The 17,910-nt window shown below is 37.4% G+C and overlaps 1 long non-coding RNA gene across 1 annotated transcript in view; it reads right to left on the bottom strand.

Moving 5' to 3' along the window:
- The window catches only part of LOC135074758 (uncharacterized), a 120,243-nt gene that overhangs the window by 51,012 nt on the left and 51,321 nt on the right, over positions 1–17,910 (bottom strand). The window contains exon 3 of the long non-coding RNA XR_010257892.1: positions 11,933–11,992. This is a non-coding gene — a long non-coding RNA (uncharacterized LOC135074758). The remainder of the gene's footprint in view (positions 1–11,932; positions 11,993–17,910) is intronic.

Genomic DNA, 17,910 nt, shown 5'->3' with positions numbered 1-17,910 from the left:
GGTTAATAGTGGAACTTTTAAAAGTGCTCTTTAAAAGCCTACTTGCAAAAATGAAATAAGCGTTTTATGAGTTCTAAGGGACCTACAATTTCCTCAATACAACTTTGTCCACAAAAGCTTGCCAGTTTATCGAGATACATTTTGAAGCAGCTAAGCAATCATTTCACATTTCCAAAGGTTCATTTTCAAAATTCAAAAAAGGCTTCAAAATGTATGTTTCACATTTTCTTCAAAACCCATTTTTTCTCGTAGCTGGTAACCTTCCCCTTAACACTTAGCTTTCGGCATCAAGCCCGCATTCAATCACATTATAATTACTGCAATTATTTCATCCAGCCATTGCAGCCATGTCCAATACTCCGGGTTTATAGCATTGCATCATACGTTTGCTTCCGTGGTTATTCTCTTTCGAGTAATAAAATAAAACAAAGAGTACCAGAGAAAGTCCAGCGCTCAACAATGGCAAATATTTTGATAGGCCAGTGAGGTAACTCTGTAGGCTTTGTAAATATTTAAATCAAAAAATTACTCATCATGATTTTGTGTCATTGTATAGTACCTACTTTCCCTTTGAATCATCATACCTACCCTACTTCCATATTTAAGGAAGGTAAGGTACTACCACTAAACTTTCAGGTAAAGTTATAATTTACTTTTGAAGGTAATTTAAAAATTTCGTAACCGTAGGATACAAAACCGCCTACTTGCCCATTTTTAGACTGAGCAAATTATTTTCCAATTAGGGAGTCCACACATTTTTGACACATTCTAAATCGCGCAAATCTTACATGTCCCGATTAGTGCAGGTTCATCAGTTGGAATCCTAATCCTTCACCAAATCACCAGGTTTCCTGCTGGACACACCTTGCTCTAACTTAAGTTATTCAAGAATCTCAAAAGCTTTTTACATTAACTTGAACTAAGTTATCTTAATATTCTAACTAACGTATTGGGTTTCCTCTCACGATTTTGTTCAAGATTTCATTTAATATTTGCGCTGATCTCTATGTTTTTAGTAAATTAAAGTAGCCTAAGTTCTTCCTTATACTTACTTATTTCTTTATGAGTCTAGTTGGAACAAACAACCGTACCTACATAAAATGCATTTAGTAAAAAGCTCTTAGTTATGTCAGCTCAAACAGACACTTCCAATGAGATATTTTGTTAAATTACGTAAGTTATTTATTGTCACCAATACCAATTATAGCTGTCAATTCTCAAGATGTAACTTTCACAAATCAATTCTCACAGTAACAACAAAACATCGCACTTGCGCGCGACACCGGGTGCGTAGGCGCAGCCCGCTTAATGTCCTTGCTGTGGCCATAAACTACGCGCGTTTTGTACGCGGCTCCTAAAGGTGCTCCCTCACTGAGATCATTCGCGTGTAATGTAATACAGATTCGAGCATTACATAAGTGAGAGAGGAAAAACCGACCATTACAGCGCGCACCTTGTAATACAAAACGAGTATTGTATCTGTGAAAGAAGAGAACCGAGCATTATAATGCGCACCTTGTAATCGACTAACACGTGAATGTTCGCAAAGTCAAATTTTTATTGTTACATTACACGCGAATGCTCGTTTGTCAGGGAGGTAGTAGGTATTGTAAGGTACTAATGTAATGCTAAAAGTCACATCTACATATTTACAATATTGTTTAGTAGTTTTGTAATGTAATGCTCAAAGTCGAATCTATAATGTTTATACATTACACGTGAATGCTCCTGGTGAGGTAGCACCTTATGGCTTATTTTTAACGATCGGACAGAGTATCTGTGTGGGAAATATTGCTTTGTTATGCGAAAATGATATTTGATACTGCGTTAGAGGTGCTAGGTGTGCTTGTCGTGCGCTTTTTGCGCAGTTCGCGTCTCGCGTGCTAGGTTTGGCATACTAATGTTACTTGCTTAAAAGTACAGTCCTTATCTAAAGAATGCATTTGAATAATATTTGGTAGATGTTGACTGAAACCAACTATTTTACTGAAAAAGTTATACACAATAAATAACAATAATTGTTTTATAATTTAATACTATAACTAACATGCAAGCACTGTAACCCACCCTACGTACAACTTAAACAAAATAAATGCAACAATGTACGGGTAATACTCACAAAATATGTAAATTATTAAAGAATCCCAATCCCAACTATCCCAACTAATATTATAATCCTAACTAATATTATAAATGCGAAAGTAACTCTGTCTGTCTGTCTGTCTGTTACGCTTTCCCGCTTAAACCTCGCAACCGATTTCGATGAAATTTGGCAGGGACATAGTTTGAGTCCCGGGAATGGACATAGGATAGTTTTTATCCCGGTTTTTGAAACAGGGACGCGCGCGATAAAGTTTTTCTGTGACAGACAAAATTCCACGCGGGCGAAGCCGCGGGCAGAAAGCTAGTCTGAAATAAAACAAAGCTGGAAAGAAAAATATCGTTTTAAAATCTCATGTAGGAAATACTAATTACCTACAGCATTCTTAAACGCCACTCATCGTTTAATCCTGACATTTAACTTCTTATTAAACGCGTTAAAACCCGAAGATAATTTTAAGCAAAGGTTTTATTTTTAAAACCCACAGAATTAAGCGGTGTCTTCTTTACGATGTACAATGTGTGTTGCGAGCAATCAGCGAAAGCAGGTATTATGCGATTTGGCTGGTTTGACTTGGAGTTGCGTCATGGAGTTCTTGGGTTCGATTTCAGGTGGCATCCTATGGGAGGTCTCATATCTTTGGTTATGAAAATGAAAAGATTTTAAATTTTTATTTCATGCAAATAATTGTTATAGATAGTGTAGGACTGTAGGCTATAGCCACCTGGTACCTTTTTTCGTCGATGAATGCTTTGCATACCCACTGACCAATTGTGGGAATCTCTCCGCGAGAAGGCCTACTAAAACCGTTGGTGTCCTTCGGGGCCCAATGAAACGAAGCCGCGAATAGTTAAATTGTTAATCTTGGACATTGATCCGCAGCTCCGTATCCTTACCTGGTGCCTAATAGGGCGACTGCTCGTGCCTCTCCACTCAAAGGTTGCACTGGACATAGGCTGTGATACAACTAATTTGATTCTTGTACTTAGTAGGTTACATTACGATATTAATTAACATTTGTTAAATCATGATTTATAACAAATAAGTATAGGTAAGATAGATGATTATTTAAAAAGTGCAATGTATTACATACCTTATTTTTCTCAACTTGTTTTTATTCGGTTACAAATCACAAACATTTTAATTGGACAAAATCCGGAATCGCTCATTACAAAAACGAACCGTAACATCAGTACACATTACATTCGTTTTGTCATCATAACGACGTGTTATTAAACACGCATTTTTCCACGTCACAATTAGCAGTTTGAGGCAACAATGAGAGCTTCTCAAAAGGCGCAATTATTTCGAAATGTCACATTATTTGCAGACCGCTCCGAATAAAAGCTTTATATAACTAGCGCTTCTTTGTCTCATGAGAAAAGTGACTTAAACATAGTATTTGATGGCTCATGCCACAACGTGCTGTAGGCAACGGATAATTTTTTTAAACTTTTTTAGAAGCGTCTCGATCTTTGCGATAAAAAAAAACTAATTGTTTGGCATTTCATAAACCTTGGTCCTTTCTTTTCTTTCCTTTTTTATTTATTTAAAAGATGTAACCTTCATGATACATTTCTTTTGTTTCATATAAGTCCAGCAGCAGTGCCCTAAAGATAATTCGAATCATCCCGACCCTCCAGCGGCCGAACAGCATAATTACAGGGCAATAATTAAAATGATCTGTAATATTCTCACACAATGCATCTCACTGATTATACATACCCACAATCGATATATTCAATTATTCATAATCCCATCATTATACCAAGTTAACACCTCACTAAATTAAACCCTATCATACTTTTCTTAGTGTAGTCAATAGAGTGTTTGATTGTTCGTGATATGCAAGAATCTGTGATTAAAAATCAGTCGTGAAGGGTTGATTAAAGATCGACCAGAGCATTTAGACCCCTGAGTTTGCTACAGCCTTTGGAATAAGTTATTCAGTTGAAGGTGTGAGGAGGTCATGTGTTCTGGTCGTAATCTTGAAGAGAGACAATAGGCAGGTAGTAGGAAAGTGTGAGAATGTAAAACGTGTAGGTAATAGGTTTAATATTGCGATGTTAATGTACGGAAGGCATTTGCTTACGTCAGATTATTTTTTCGTCATAAAGTGACAGAAAATTTCACAAGTTACCTAACGTGATTTAAAAAAGTAAGTTTAAAGTTAAAGTTCTTCTATTGATGTCTTCTCTAATGAAGTTTCGAGACAGTGAAAGTTACATCCAATCATTATGTTCACATATCACAATTTTATTGATTGATTAAAATTATGTATTTCCTTAACCATTATCGCAAAACGATTTATCAGTTTCTTCGTTTACAAACTAGACACCATATTCAAGATATCTGGTTATTTTTTGTGAATTTCCAAAAGAAAAAAATGTGTGTGTTCTTGTGTAGTATTTTTAACTTTTCAGAAGTAGTATATTTAGTATTTACCGATATTTACAACTCAATTACAATAATTTATCCTTGTTTAAACAACCGCTTCTCGCCTGTCACATTGATTTATACTTTAAGGTCCAAAGACAGGATTTAATTTCAAATGTTAAGTTATTTTACAATAGCAATCCAGTAGTTAAGTTACCGGAGTCTAATCGTCAATAAATAATGTGGATTGACATAAACAAAAGCCTTATGTTAGTTCTTATGATAATAAATCTACGAGTGTTTGTTTTTGTGAGGGCATTTGTTCTGACAACGCTAAGTAGGCTTTCCATAAATAATGACATTTCATTTATTTTTTAAATAAACAGGTGTGTCAAGAAGCCCCCGATTGTAGAGAAGAACACCCATAGATTTTGATTGCTATGGTTAATAAGGAGTTGAATATTATATGAATTGAAGTCATAATAATACGGAGTTGAATAAAAAATGAGAGCCTTTTTATTCGTATACTCGTATTAGCAAAACTACATAATAATTAATTATATTACCAAATGACTCTACTACTTAGTAAGTTTCTTGCTTGTAAGATTCTGGGGACTTTTTCTTATTAATAATATTTTTGCCAAAAGACTCTGTAAGCAATATTATCATCTTCTTGTGAGCCTTTAAAGGAACTTATCTGATTCAAAAAGGAACCAACAATATTCATATCGCTAAAACACTGTTCCAAGTTCTGTGTCAGTAGATTTAATCAATGTATTTGCGTGCACCACATATAAATATGTAAACATTATATCAATTTCAAGGCTCGTTTGTTGGAAGGAGGTGGTGTCCTAAAAATAGGTCTCCCCCTGTGGTCCGGGAACAATGGGCGCAATCTAACATCGCGCGTATTGTCTACCGCGCGTCAAATGCGCGCGCGCCGCGATCGCAATGGGGACGTATCGGCGGGGAACTGTGTTATTCTGCCAAAAAATAAAGCTTTCTTGAGATTTTCTCATGGAGGATTGATAAAAAGCATTTATAAAAGAGAACAAGTTGATAATCGCGCGCATTGTCTACCGCGCGTCAAAGGCGCGCGCGCCGCGATCGCAATGGGGACGTATCGGCGGGGAACTATGTTATTCTGCCAAAAACTACAATTTTCTTGAAAGGTTTTTGTTATAGGTGATGGACAAAAAGCATTTACAAAAAAGAAAAAAAGGGAGGAAAATATTGCATTAAAAGTATACTCTCTCATCATCCACAAAATCATCATTTCACGTCTTTCCACGCCTACTTCTTACACTCAAGTATAAATTACACGCAAGAAGAGATTCAGCATCTGATAAGCCAAATAAAACCGACTTCAAATGCGTGAACACAAAAAAAAACTAAAAATTAAAAATATTGCGTATAAAAAAAGTAAAAAAGTAAAGTTCATCCCCAATTTTCCACCCTTGGGGGTGAAATATTTTCTTCAAATTCGCATGAAACCACCCTTTTGATAATACCTATTCAACAAAAAAATAATCGTTCAAATTGATTTATAATCGGCGGAGATATTGCGTATAAAAAAGTTCATCCCCAATTTTCCACCCTTGGGGGTTGTTTTTTCTATTATTAAATTTAAATGGGACCACCCTTGAGGTATTACCTATACGCCGAAAAAAGATTTGTTCAAATCGGTTCATAATTGGCGGAGTTATCGCGTAACAAACATAGAAAAAAAAAAAAAAAAAAAAACATACGGGTCGAATTGAGAACCTCCTCCTTTTTTGAAGTCGGTTGAAAATAAACAATCCCAGATTTTCGAGTTTGCTATTTTCAACCGACTTCAAAAAAGGAGGAGGTTCTCAATTCGACCCGTATGTTTTTTTTTTTTTTTTTTTTTTTTTTTTTTTTTTTTTTTTCTATGTTTGTTACGCGATAACTCCGCCAATTATGAACCGATTTGAACAAATCTTTTTTCGGCGTATAGGTAATACCTCAAGGGTGGTCCCATTTAAATTTAATAATAAAAAAAAACAACCCCCAAGGGTGGAAAATTGGGGATGAACTTTTTTATACGCAATATCTCCGCCGATTATAAACCAAGTTGAACGATTATTTTTTTGTTGAATAGGTATTATCAAAAGGGTGGTTTCATGCGAATTTGAAGAAAATATTTCACCCCCAAGGGTGGAAAATTGGGGATGAACTTTTTTTATACGCAATATCTCCGCCGATTATGAACCAATTTTTTTTGGTCTCAGTGTACTGCCTACCTTCAGTGGTAACATCAAGGTAATAATTAGTTAACTAAAAAGCAAGAAATAAGTAAAATTTTATAAAAAAAAATAAAACCGACTCCAAAAAACCTACACTAAAACGTAGAAAAATAATTACTAATTACCTACTTATTTATTAGGACGAATTATTAATATTTATGTAGGTATACCATGATTGATACTTTTGGAGTCGGTGCAGGCAAACTTTACATGTTTCATAATCTTGGCACCGACTCCAGAAGTATCAATCATGGTATACCTACATAAATATTAATAATTCGTCCTAATAAATAAGTAGGTAATTAGTAATTATTTTTCTACGTTTTAGTGTAGGTTTTTTGGAGTCGGTTTTATTTTTTTTTATAAAATTTTACTTATCGTTTAATTATTAGTATTCACTTTCGCAATAGGTTTGCAAGCGTTTGCGTCTTTTGCTCTAAAAATGAGACGTCATGCTTTTGCATCCCTGCCGACATTTTCACTGACCACCAGATACTTGTATCTCATAAAATAGTCGCTCTTATCACTACAAAACTGCTGTCAAAACCCCAACCCGCTTGAGGCCATCTCTGCCAATTTCAATAATAGGCAACAGTGACCGCGTGTATCGCGATCGCTGACCATCGCCGACATTGTACCGGCCCGCGGCGCACGCGCCATTGTCTCGCGCGGCGCTGCTATTGTTCGTTTTCGCCACTTCACCACCAAGGGCGAGGCAGGTTAGGTCCCCACACATTAGAGGCAAAGCACACGGTGCGTTGCTGCGGCGGTGCGACGAATGAGCGGTGTCGCTGCGTCGTCTTACATAGATATCTGTGGCGGGCACACGAGCGGTGCCGCGCGATATGGCAAAATCTTTGCGATGTGGCGTATCGTGTGCTTTGGCTCTTAGAGATGCAGGCTTGTGCAAGAGTTTGTATCGATCTAATCGGCCAAAGTAGGTAGTACAACAGTGTTTTATGTGTTAAGGAAATCTACAGCTGAATTTCACACTCTATTTTCAAGCTTTTCGTCTGACCATGCATTTAGGTTGTGCGTTACGATGTGCAGGAGTATTCTCCTAATTTATTCTGACCATCAACAAAATAGCTTTTATCTCCAAGGTTTTTCTGTATTTGTCTTGGAAAACATGTCTTCGGGTAATTTAAGGGCAAAATTCAAAATGAATCGCCAGAACTTTATTGTTTTTGTAATGGTGGAAGGGCCACCAATTTAAAAGTAATTATTGGGAACAAGATCACTAGCTATGGTATTTACCGACTGCAATCTTGCTCCAACACACATAGATTTATTGCTCTACTATATCTAATTCTAAAGGCATTAATACCATTTCGAAATCCCATAATGACCGATACGATTGGAAACACGAGCCAACGCGAGCAATGTCCAAAACGCAACAATACGCTGCATTACGCTAAGCTTCTGGCCGGCTGCGCTGGCGCAACTCGCATACCGCCGGTGACAATGCGCATGTTATTGTATCAGGTCAAATGATTACTAAATGAGTTGCACACTCAGTTTCCAATTATGTAAATCTTATTAGACTAATCAAAGTAAGTATAAAAGTAGAAACACTTTGTGCACACCACATAAAAACTGACAACAGTATTAGACAATAACTTCGGCATTATGCAGTCTCATCCTTAAGATAGACTATACTGCAAATTAACTATTCAATATTCATGCGGTCTCATCGCCAGGAAGAAACTCATGTAGGTACCTATTTTAGTTATTTACACTTGCACGAATGTGCGTTGAGCAAATGATGGACTTGATGCCAAGAGGCAATATTCTTTACCTAACCTTTGGTCAGCCAAGGAAAGTGAGGCAGTGCATAACTTACAGACAACCCAAAGTTATACGACATAAAAATTTATCATATCGACTATATAAGTGTTTAATTAATGAAATTGCGTAAGCTTCGTATAAATATTTGTACACAAAATCAATCTCGAGTACGGGACTATTCCCACCTCTCGTTCCCACCACTGCAACTCCTGTGTAGCCAGGATCTACAGCTTGACCGCCACAAAAACCAATCAATCTCGAGTAGCTATTAAATCACAAACATGAGAATTCAATTACGCGTTCAGGCTCGTTTGGTTTTATTTCAGATCGGTATACATGATCGAGCGCAGACCGCACGTCTATCTGCGATCTCGCTTACCCTGACGACTCCATTCCGATGAATCTTTGAGCGACAAAAAATAAGCTAAGTAGTCAATGGAGGTAGGCTAAGAGACTGAGTACACTTGGGGCTTTTACATTCTATTAATTCATCTAGACTCTTTCGAAATACTAAGGGGGCTTTTACATTCTATTAATTCATTCATTCATTCATTTAGACTCTTTCGAAATACGTGAAAAGTTATATGTTGAAGCTACTAATGAAATTATAATCATTCGACTTGTTTGGGATCTTCAAACAGACATATCGCTCGATAATTCGTTTTCTACTGTAGAGGATTGAAAATGAGACCATATTATCTGGCGAAAGACACAAAAAAGCATATTTTCTTCACAAATTGCTAGCAATTGAAATTGAAATCATTCGACCCGGACATATCGCTCGTTAATTCGTTTTCCACTGTAGAGGATTGAAAATGGAACCATATACGGTGTGATAATATTATCTCGCGGAAGGGACAACCTGTATCTTAGATGCAATCTTGTTTGGATCGGCGCTAACACACGCGTTTACAAGTCCACCCATGTAACGCATACAATGTACCTAGTGTAGGGATGTAGAGTGCTTGTGTTATACTGCACGAATACAGCATGTAAAGCCGAAGATTCTGTAACGCTTCCGTAGTATAGTGGGTGTATTTTGGAAACCTTTAGGGAAAACCTTTGTCTACGGACGTCATTTGGTTGAACGTAACGACGATGACAGCGATACGATGTCTAGTAAGACGATATGACTTATATCAAACACGTAAGACCTATGAAGCTTATAGATACAATAAGAATGGAATCCGACTAAACTCTTTTTCCCATACAGGTTTCCGACCACACCTGGCGTCGCTTCCGAAGCTCTAGCACTAGCCTAGCAGGAGATAGTGTTGCAGAGAAATGCGCGTCCGCAGCCGTCGCGGCGGCAGCTGTAAGAAGCTACAGAATACAACAAGAATGGAATCCGACTAAACTCTTTTCCCATACAGGTTTCCGACCACACCTGGCGTCGCTTCTGTAGCAGTCCAGCACTAGCCTAGCAAGAGATAGTGTTGCAGAGAAAAGCGCGTCCGCAGCCGTCGCGGCGGCAGGTATAAGAAGCTACAGAATACAACAAGAATGGAATTCGACTACTCTTTTATTTCCCATAACCTGTATGGACCACACCTGGCGTCGCTTCTGTAGCAGTCCAGCACTAGCCTAGCAAGCGATAGTGTTGCAGAGAAATGCGCGTCCGCAGCCGTCGCGGCGGCAGGTGCGAGCGATCTGTTAGCGGCCCGATGGCGAGATTAGCAGCGCGTGCGAACGCTGAACTGCGTACGCTGTGCAGGAGGCGGCGGGTGGGAAGGTAATATTAATATTTTGAAATAGCATAAGTAATTAATTAATGGTTTTTCTATATCTACGTGATTTTTAAAACGTACTTCCATTCCACTTGTTACTCGTCATTTATTTAAGTTCCTATTTGTGAAGTTTGCCAATCCTCAATGGAAAATGCACAAGTGGATCTTTCAAAAAAGACTATTATGAGTATAAGGTGACACGTTTAATATGTAGTATGGGATTGAAGCTGCCTAGTTGTAAAGTTTTGGAAAAGAAGCTGACAATAGTGACTGAGTTCCTTGCCCTGCTTCTTCTCAGCACTAGCACATTTTTATTAAAAACAGTGTTAGATTTAAAACAAAGTGGCCTTAACACAAAATAAATAAATGACCAGAGACGACTTATACTCGTAACTTGTACCCTGCGCAACATTAAAGATATTCACGACTGCTCCAATCATTTGATGCTTGAGTGGTATAGATCGCCCGCCGATAAGTCCGCTGGAGTCGCCGTAAATACAAACATCAGCCTCCAGATTCCCCGGCTCGAATCTCGCTATCTGTTCCTAAGAAACTCGCGCTAATGAGTTGGTTATTGATTTTAAAATATTTGCCTGTTAAATGTTTAGCTAGGAAGATTAATGGCTGGGAATGCGAAAGTGTATTTTTAGTTCTGCTGCAATAAACTGCATCCGATACAGCTTGCATCGATATAAAATTTCTTAGCGAATAGAGTCGCTTTTATTTAAAAATTGCATCGATATGACTTATGCAATGCAAAATTATTATCTATGTGTTTATTTAAGTAAGTAGTAAGTTTAAGCAGGCATTTCTTTGAAGCTATGTAGATAATTAATTTGATGTGGTAATTATTATAAGGGTAACCAACAAAACAGCCCTTGGTCAATCATACAAACATACAAGTCAAGTTTGTGTAATTTTTCAGAATTCATCAAAATGTAATGGGCCTATTGAGCTTATAGCTTTTTGTAAATTGAAAGCTTTAGTTGAACGCTTGTACGAGAATGATTAACGAGCAAAAACGTGGTTAAGATTTTCCTCAAAATTTAAGGTCGTTCACTTTTTTACAACTCAAAATAATTACTGATTTTCAACATAAATTTATCATCGCCTAGATTATCGATCGTTCGCCTAGAGATCCCTGTAGACCATTCTTTAACTATTTTCAATTAATTACAATTACTATATCAATTCAATACTTGTTTCGAAATCGGCCACTTTAGTGTGTGAGCTCATAATTGAGTGAGGTATTTATGAATGGATCAAGATACAGCCTCAAAGTGTTTCCCAACAATCTGTCTAGCGCGCCAGGCCGATCAGATCTAGGCTGGGTATCTAGCCCGTGAGAAGCTGCCAGAAACGTGAAAACGCATTGTTTTCAGTTCTCATACGTCTCATGTTGCGCTGAGCTGTCGGGTTTTTAGGTAATATTTAATGGATATTAAATTAAAACATCTAACGTAATGACAATGTTTTCTTGTGTTGGTTAAAACAATATCTAATTTGTATCCCTTTAAGTCCTATTTTCATGTCCTTTAATGTAATGTATTGCAGTGCCATTTCACAACAAAAGTTTCGTATTTCGCCCTACCACAGCTCCGGGATAATAAATGGGCTACTTGTAAACCACATGAAATAATAAAAGCATTGTGTAATCATTCCAAATTGCTTACCTTTAACAAAATATGCACATGGGCGCACGTGGCTGAAGGACGAGCGTTACTGGAAAACAACTGAAACAATAGAAAATACAAATTAATTATTGTGCTATTGAAAGTCTGAAGCTTTTAAAAACTATTAGTAGTTTGCGTACCTACTTATTGATGCCAATAAATGGGATATTAATGAAGCAAGCTTCAGTGCAGAACGGCTGTGAGTTTGAGACGTGATTGAGGAAAAATTTTCAGCACTCGAAAATGTTAAAGTTGATCAATTGACTCCTGAGTCAAATGGGTCTTTGTGCCCAAGGCAAGCATCAACCATGTCATCAATCACAAGGGACCGCTACAAAATAATTTTTAACTGTAAATCATAAACTTATATTTTATGATCAAAAATTATTATTACCTACTTAGTTTTAAAGTGTGGGCATTCTGAATTAATTTTCCCCCTAAACTGCAACATCAATCACGGCGACAAACCGGCGGGAGAAACCGGACGAAAATGACCTTTCGTCCAGGACCGTGATATAACTGTCCGACCGGTACCGCGCCGAATGTTTGCGAAACCAATTCGCTTTCGATGGAAACTTTAGGGTTGGGGAAAATTCAGAGACGAAAACTAATCGATTGTCAAAATATCCTCGCACTCGGTTTTCGGAGGTATTAGAAATGACAGCCTATCTTCCCATATGGCCTCTACATATATCTCTAGACCTCTATAAACAAAATCTTTAATATCCCAAAAATAGGCTTTACGTTAATTGTTTTGTGAGAAATTATGTAAGGTAACAATATTATGTAGACAACGCCAAGGTTTAAAGTTTATAGGTATATTCCACATTTTTGTCACATATGCATGAAGTATTGTGAGAAGCATAGTAGCTTAGCCAACATTACTTGAGTGACAACCCTGCAAATCATGCACTTGTCCGTCATAACTTTTTACGTGAAAGAAATCGCGATTGGTTCCCCGCGGTGAAATATTGCTGTATAATTTTTGGCAAACTTTTTTTCTAAGAGCATTGACCACACTACTTTAATACAAGCCCAAACCAAAAAGAGTGAATATAAAGGAACTTTAGTAAATAAATAATCAAAAGGATAAATACATATCTTCTACGCATATAAGTATTTCCAAGTGCTTATTAAATGAACTTTTTGGTTCCCATCAAGATTTGAACCTGCACCGCTACGCGTCCTCGTCATCCATCGTCCTCGTCGCTCATCCGCAGAAGGCGGCATATTTCCCGAAAATGCCTCTACAATTTTGTTTAGAAACACAATTAAAATCTTTAAATTAAAAATTAGAAAACCATTCATATTTATTCATAGCTTCGAGAGATAAAACAAAAATAAATTTCAAAAACACACATTCCAAAACACATCTAATTATAACACACTTTGCATAACACTATCGATGATAGCTTTCTAAAGTGCGTACACGAAATTAATTCGCGTCATAGCTGCGCCGGCGCATCGAAAGTGAAACCACGTAACAGATAACGCGGCCGTTGACCCCGCTCATTACCTAGTCGACTGGAGGTCACTGTTAATGCGACCATTTCTATTAAGATTGCAGATACAGAAACACTTTAGTTACGAAGGCTTGTGCTAATTTTAGAACATAATAGCTAAGTGTAAATTAGACCAGATTTTGATTAAGTTTTGTTTACATTCGTTAAAAAAAATATTTTCTAGTGATCTAAAAAACTTCGAATGCATTGCTCAAAATGAAGTCTTCGTGATTACTGCACATTTGTGTAAGTAATGTAAGCAGACAGTTTGTCATCTTTCGTGACAATAAACTAATTTTGTGGCTCAATTAAAACGGTTACAGACATTACGTATTAAAACTGAATAATGCGTTCAATTTCATAATCGACAATAACACTCAATTCTTGGCAGTCCTTTAAAGCAACAGATTAATTTAAGTTCACATAATTGTACTACAATCAGTACAACAAACAAAGAATAATGAGTTCAACAAAAACCCTCGCATTCCCGCGCGGCGCTCGTCGATCACTTGCAACGCAAGCGCAGGCGCCACAACTTTGTATTAGTATTGTATAATTGTACTATTATGGTTGCGATTTGTCAACAATGTATTGCACTAGTGCATTGTCCATTTCATTGCGTTTTAAAATGACTGTTGTAGCTTTGTGTTCCGTATACTTAAATTAATTTTAATTTTTAACGTGCTTACTTTTTTGCATTCTCATTCGACTCTACATCAGCTGCACTATATTTTTGGTCATAATATAATAGTACTTAAACTATTGGGTAATTATTTTGAGTAATACCCGGTTGAGATTTAGCCTTATTATGTACGAAAGAGCGCTTAATGAAAACATTTTTCCCACATTTTTTATGTTTTCTTGACATGTTCTTTGTAAAACACGAAAACATGATTTCTCTTATTATTTCCTATTGCACGAGACTTAATAACCCTGTTATGATGAGAAAATGGGCTGAAAGACACAATACTCGCACATTTAACAATATGTAGGTATTTAGGTATCATTTATTGTCATGTGGATATTATTGTAGAACTAGAAGAATTTACTTATGCGACTAGATACTTACATACTATTTTCATATATCGTTTCCATCACTGAAACTGTACTATATCTTTCGTCCCATAAGACTCAATCAAGATTAAGTTAGTCCTGAAAAGTTCAACTGTCATTGGACCCGCAACGACATTAATCAAGAGGAGGGGTTTGAAGCTACCGATCAGATTATGCAGAGCGAATGACAAATAAATTACAAATAAACCTTAAAACACAGCAAGAAAAGGTGTTGAAGGATGGCAGTAAAGGACAGCCGGTATAATTAGCGTTCCGTGGCGACTCAATCAACTCTGCCAAGAGGAAACAGAAACCCCCAGACTACTTCTAGTTCCCATAGAACCCCAATCCTTTGTACTCCCACATAATTGCATGTAAACAGTGACAATTTGCTCGTGACTGGAGCCATTGCCGATCGCACGCTCCAACGAGCGCGCGCGCAGAGCGCAGCAAAACGATGTCAGCGCCCTCTGTTAACGAAAGCGATATCTACTAATTGTGGGATAATAAGTCCGTTAGTTTTAACTGTCACGGCATTATTGTATAATATACGCTGGAATGATGGCAAAAAAGGCAATGAATATACGTTGATTTGTTGGTATAGGCTCTGCGATTTGTTTTTGTGCGACATGGGTAATGATACCAGAAAAGTTTGATTCCAGTATCGTATTACTGAATTTCTAAAAAATGCAGAAAGAACGTGAATGGATGAAAGTTGAATAAACCTAAATAAAATTTCAACTGTAGAAAATGTGTCTTCAGTAGTAAGTTATAACATCAAACAAGTTTAAATCAAGCAAGTAGGTAAATACTGAGTTTGGTGGTTTCGCAATTGATGACCGGTACGTTGTGTACATTTGAAAGAATCGTTCCCACTATAAAATACATGTAAGTGGCGACAAACCACAGTCTTCCTTAGACTGTAAAACTGCTACGAAACCACAAGATGTTCACAATGGTCGATAAATTATGTGTGGACATTCCATCACCCACCATGTTGTTGTCGTTGATGGTTGAAACGAAAGTGATATGAGCTTTCGTTGACTTTTCACATATCTAGTATGTACATAGGTTACAGGTTACATAGGTTCGTAGAGTTCAATGGCTAAAGCAGGCCCTTTTTATGCAAGAACTCTGAAATTATGAACCAATTCTGGGATAATCAATACTTTCTTAAGATTGATTTGATTGAAAAGCGCTGACTTGGGTTTTCACGTGACTCCTGTTTGTACGTACATAACCAAATATTTTGTAAACTTTTACATTACAACTTTCTTTAAATTAGACAGTCGGAGGGCTGGGAGGAAAAATACTTTAAAGGGAAATGAATGGTGTAAATGTATTTTGCAAGCACTTTTTGCGCCATTAGCACCCACCGGGTCGCACGTAGAGACAGACACAATGGTCACGTAAACGTATCAAATACAAACGACATTGTTGCTAGAGAGAGTCAGTATTTGAAGGCGTTTGATGAGATTGAAAGTTAAATATCAATGACTATTGAATTTTAGTAAAGCGTGAAAATTCTCTACGAAAAGGTTTCAGTAAGGCGACAAATCATATACTGGGCTCATTTTATCGAGCATACCGAAAATCAGGTAGAGTTTCTTTATTTCTAGCAAATTTTAGAAAGCTGAAGGACTATAATTGTAAAGAAATGTTTGAGTAACTTTTAAAGCTTATTAGGTAGGTACCTTTTTCTTTTAAGTTCATACCAAGTTCTTTTAAGTTCATACAAGTACTCTTGTTATGACATTATAATTACATACATAAACATCTTCAAACATTGAAGGCGTCTAAACTGTGTAATTATCACAATAGCCGTACAGTTTCAAACACCATTAGGCGCGTAATTACCGAAATGATTTATTTACAAAGGTCGCGGACCTAGAACAAGGCTGCCAATCAAAAACAATAAAACACAATTTGGCTGTAATGACACGTATTATGGAGCCGAGCTGCCATTACGCAAGCCCACTTAACATGTTACACATTGGTGGTACAAGTCACACGAGCATCGATACACGTACAAGTTAAACGAGCAGCGGAATACCTACATTGATATTTCAGTTCATTTTCATTACTGAATGGTTTGGCTATTGCTCACAGTCTCACTTGAAGATGAGCTTTCCATTAGGTGAGATGCAGGTCAAGAGTTTCCTCGTTGTGGATAAAAAAACAGTATGTACAGACAGTGGCGGCGTAGCATGGGTTGGCACCCGGGGCGATCACCCCCCCATCCCCCCGTCATTAGTCCTAAGGCACCCCCTGGTACCCCCCAGGGTTTTGGGGTTACCTACCGATTCACCCCCCTTACGCCGCTAGTATGTACAGATGCTCTATGGTGGAGAAAATTTCTACGAGTATTTATTGAACTGTAAAATAATTAGTATTCTATGTAATCACAGCATTTAAAATCGTATTTTGAAACGACCTCAAAACAAGTGCCTACATACGAGTATGTAGATTGATTGATCGCGTTCGAATTCTGAGTTGTACAGTAGCATAGTGATCTATCAACGCACTGTCCAAACCACTGGACGGATCGGGCTGAAATTTGCCATGCAGGTAGATGTTATGACGTAGGCATCCGCTAAGAAAGGATTTTACGAAACTCCACCTCTAAGGGGGTAAAACGGGATCCACGCGTACGAAGTCGCGGGCGGCCGCTAGTTTCATTATAAAGGCTTCAGTTTATAACTTGGAGCAGTCCGAGTACATACGCAAAGTAGCCGGTTATTATCGCAGTGAAAGGGAGCCCAAATATCAAATGTTTGCGACCGCGGAATGTGCTCAACCGAAGACTCAGTGCTTACTACCAATGGCCGGTGCAATTCGCCCGAGAATTCAATTCAACTCGTACTTGCTATGATTGACTCATTTCGTTCTTGACTACACTGGTAGAGGGATTTCTTACAGGGTTCTTTGCAACAAGTGTTTAGACAATAAGAAAGAATAGAATAGAATAGAATACGAGTAGAATACCTTTATTCAGAAAGAAAAAATCTCAATAAAAAGATTTGAATAAATGAGGACGTGACCATAAAAGTGCTCTTGATGGGATTTTCAGAAGTTTACCCCGAAACTTGAGAGAAGGAATGAATCTTTTAATGAATGAATGGATGCGAGAGAGCTTTGTCTACAAGGTGAGTCTTCTAAAATTATTTATTTTTAAAATTAGTTTTTTTTAAACATAGATTGAATGAAACTTGAACAGCCTCAATAAGCAACATTCAGAAGAGGTGGTAAAATGTATATAACATCCATTACACACGAGTTCTAAAGATTGACGACAAAACGTCAAGCAACTGTTCACGCTTAATTATGCTTAATTACGTATTTACGTACTCATCTGTAAATACCATGGGATGTAGGTTACGACCACGCATGTTTAGGAAGTGCCCGGTCCACCGGACCGTCTGT

Source organism: Ostrinia nubilalis, chromosome 1 (assembly GCF_963855985.1).
Source record: "Ostrinia nubilalis chromosome 1, ilOstNubi1.1, whole genome shotgun sequence".
NCBI classification, from domain to species: Eukaryota; Metazoa; Arthropoda; class Insecta; order Lepidoptera; family Crambidae; genus Ostrinia; species Ostrinia nubilalis.
The sequence above is the reverse complement of the archived record's forward strand: the minus strand, read 5'-3'. Positions and strand labels throughout refer to the sequence as shown.